The sequence below is a fragment of the Henckelia pumila genome, chromosome 3 (genome assembly GCF_033568475.1).
Source record: "Henckelia pumila isolate YLH828 chromosome 3, ASM3356847v2, whole genome shotgun sequence".
Classification (NCBI taxonomy): domain Eukaryota; kingdom Viridiplantae; phylum Streptophyta; class Magnoliopsida; order Lamiales; family Gesneriaceae; genus Henckelia; species Henckelia pumila.
The window spans coordinates 18,771,472-18,775,443 of NC_133122.1; the positions used below are offsets into that span (position 1 = coordinate 18,771,472).

The 3,972-nt window shown below is 35.2% G+C and overlaps 1 pseudogene; it reads right to left on the reverse strand.

Annotated features, from left to right (window-relative positions):
- Positions 1-1,001: 1,001 nt before the first annotated feature.
- On the reverse strand, positions 1,002-3,065 carry LOC140888184 (high-affinity nitrate transporter 2.1-like; annotated as a pseudogene).
- Positions 3,066-3,972: the final 907 nt, after the last annotated feature.

Sequence of the window (3,972 nt, forward strand, 5' to 3'; positions counted from 1 at the left end):
TCATCACAAAAGAACTCTATAATTCAGATCCATCACAGATATATTAATATTAAATAAATAATAAAAAACGGTCCTTATTAAATAGATCATCTTTAATTGAAAATAATGCAAGCTACCAGATTAAGATCACGATTAGGGTGTAATCGAGCCGAGCCGAGTTCGAGTAGCATACTACTCGAGCTCGAGCTCGACTCATATTTTACTACTCGAGCTCGATCGAGTAGTAAATTTTGTACTCGAGCTCGAGTAATGTTCGAGTACTCGAGCTCGAGCTTGAAAATTATATATATATAAATAAATAAATATAATATTATATATATATATATTATATTTATATATTATATTTTATATATATGTGTCTTATCGAGTAGCTCGCGAGCTACTCGAGCACATAGATTTAAAGCTCGAGCTCGATTGTATGCTCGAGCTACTCGAGCTCGGTCAAACCGAGCTCGAGTCGAGCTTTGATCGAGCTGTTCACGAGTAGCTCGACTCGTTTGCACCCTTAATAACGACTATGAAATAACCGATAATATGTACATATAAAAATGAAAAACAATATGCAATATCCATAACAAAAAATATATTTTCCTAAATAAATAAACATGTAAGAATTATATTATGGATCAATAATAAAAATAAATCATATTTTATAGCTTGACAAACATAACATAAAATAAAAGTTTGATCTCCCATATTACATACATGATAGTAACGAATTCGAGAGGACATCCATGAAAATTAAACGGGTAGCTTGGTTTTCCCAAATAATCCAACTGCTTCATATATCTTTTATTCCATAAATATTTCAAATATGTTCAGCATATTTTGCAAAATGATACACATATATGTATGTATTAATTTATATCATCGTTTTTTTTTACCCACGTAAGATAATAAATTGAAACATGCTATAGGCAAGTGTTTCAAGCTAAGCACAAGCGGGAGTCGCCGCGGAAACAATCCGCCGTCCTCTCTCCGAGCGGCTGTTCTCCGCAAACTTAAGACTCCCCTGATGCAGCCCCTTCTCCTTTTCCTCCACAGTCCACTCTTTGCCATAATAATACTCCTCGCTCCGCCGCGTACTCGGCGGCAGAAACATGCTCCCCCACTGCGGGAAATGCACCATCGCCACCGGCAACGTGCAGAATCCAGAGGTTCCAAAGCCGACCCCGCATGCCGAACCGGCGTTCAACGGTGTCGGACATGAGACCGCCGAATGGTCGGGATACTATGTTGGCCATGCCAAAGGTGGCAGCTATGGTGCCCGCTGTATGAAGGTTCAGATCAAACCTACAGGAAAAAAATTAATCATAAAAAAAAAAAAAAAACAAAGAACCATGTCTAATTTCAAAATTTCAAACTATGGAGCTCACAAACAAACACCAAAGTCCAAATTAATTCAAATGAAAGAAATCGTCCACTAAAGAATATTTTGGACTAGTAAAACTTTGATACCATATAAAATATTTCAAAAAATCGAGCTTAAGATATATAGATTATTATGTAAAAAAAAATAAAAAAAATCTAGAGCTTTGATCGTCCTTTATACTTGTTTATTAGCAATTCTAGCTAGGTCTTTTATTTTAGAATTTTAGTATTTTGCATGTAAGCTAGTGCTTATTTAATTATGTCACACTTGCATATCGCGTCATGTCCGTGTCACGTTATTACTACATCATTGACATGTCAAAAATGAGTAAAATTACCCAAAAAAATGAATAAAAACTAAAATTTTACAACACAGAAAATTTTATTTAGAATGAAAAAACATAAATTTATAATTATCACATATATATGCATGGTTGAAACTTTACTTTATAAGTTGAGGGAAGATGAGGAGAGTAATATGAAAAGTTTTTCAATGAATGACCCATTCTAAGAAGAGAAAGCAAATCTATGACTAAGCAAATTAAGTATTGTGCTACTGCGAGTTTATCCCGTGGAAATCGAACGATCGATAACAACGACGAGTTTTATCATCATGAAAAAAGGGAGATCTAGTAGGGAGGACAATGGATGTAATTTTTCCTTTAACTCGAATAAGAAATTATGAACTTTTATGTTCAAATCTTTGAAGATTATTTGTTATTTCTCTAGCTCACTTTAATTATCAAAATTCATTTCCCTAGTTGATAAGTTTTTTTTTAGTCCAAAACAATCCTTGAAGCACTTATTAATAAATTTTAGGATACCTGTCGAAGAAGTACTGGGCGATGACATTATCCGTCGTTAACTCGACGCCAAGTGACATACCATACAAAACAAAAAAAATCCATGTCCTGTAATTTGTTACCGCATACCAAAGAACCTGATATTGAACAAGAAGAAACCGGCAATATATGTCGTTAGGTGTATTTGATTTTCTAACACGATCAAAATAATTATATTTGATTTTTCTACGAAAACGTGACATATATAATTGTAAGAACATATATCGAGCCATATTACGTGACCTTAGAAAATTTATCCGTGAGAACGTCTCCCTTCTTTTGCATAGTCCCGAGATTTCCATCCGGAAGATCTTGGCCAAACCCTAAAACCAGTAATCCCATGATCACATGCATCCATCCAGGGACGAAAAAAGCAATCCTCCAGGCCGTAAACGGCGTCGCCCCGCATCTCCTGATAACTTCGGTCGACGAAACAAGCGACATGCAGAACACGGTCGGCGCGGTCAGCATGATCAAGAACGCGCAGGCATACCGTGGCCCGAGCAGATCGCAGGCGGCGCCCATCACCAGCCGGGAGAAAATGCTGCCGGAAACCGATCGCTATGCCGGCGTTCCCGATGTCTTGTTTGGTGAGATTCAGGTTGTCCCTGATGATCGGAATGAAATCCAGGAGAGATGGAAAGTTGTCATGTGAGGGTTTGCCAAGGAATTGATTCTGAAAACCGTGGCTTTGTGCTCCGAATCTACTGGTAAGGTGAATCTTTTCGATGTCGAATTCGGGGGAATTATTGTTTCTTCGGTTGATACAGAGAAGGCGAAGGTCTGTTCTTTGCCGGTTACTCCATGCATGGAGCTTCCAGGGGAGCCTGCAGGCTCATATATTTCAGCCATTAATTCAAATCAGGTAATTATATATTTCAAATCTTTATGATAGAGCAGAAAAATATATATAGATGCATGAAGGGGTTATGATTTGCAGGACCAGCTTGGCATATTTATATAGTCAGATTTGTAATATGATGACATTAAAATATGGTATAAAATCTTCAAAACCACACAATATTGTTGATATTTTGCTCTTTCAATTGATTCATCAGCCAAAAATTTAATAGAAAAACAAGTTGTTCCATGTACATTTAGAATATCAAATGTGCGCACAAATTAAATAATTACCAACTAATATCATTTAGATAAATTTTTAGTATGTAATTTAAGTAGTATTTCGATCGTTGAAATCTTTAATTACGGGGATTTATATAATGACTATGCATTAATTGTAACGAATCATGCACACTCTTGGGAAGGGTTAATATTGTTTCTACGTGCTTGTTTTTATTTCAATTGTTGCTATATATTGATACAAATTAACCAATTATTGTCTATATCATAGCATGGAGACAGAGATCACATTAAGAATATACTTTCCTAAGTATTTGCACTTTACCCTTTCGCATGTTCAAAGGTTCACTTTTTTAAATATTTGTCGTCACAATTTTTATTAGTTATTTGGAAGTGCTACCTCATGACTGAGAATTTTATTTCGTTTTTGTCATGGTATTATTCGAGCTTTTTTAAATTGTTGAATCTTTTGCCGAATGGAGGCACGCAAGTGTATGAGTGTATGACCAGAGAGGAGATAATGCCATTTTTGGGGGTAGAATTTCTAAAATCCAACATAAGAAATTTTTAATTTATGTTGGAATGCAACATGTACTTAAACCTAATGGTGATTTGGATCGGAGGTAATATTCTGTACTTAATTTCAAAATTAATATATATATATATAATATAATATATA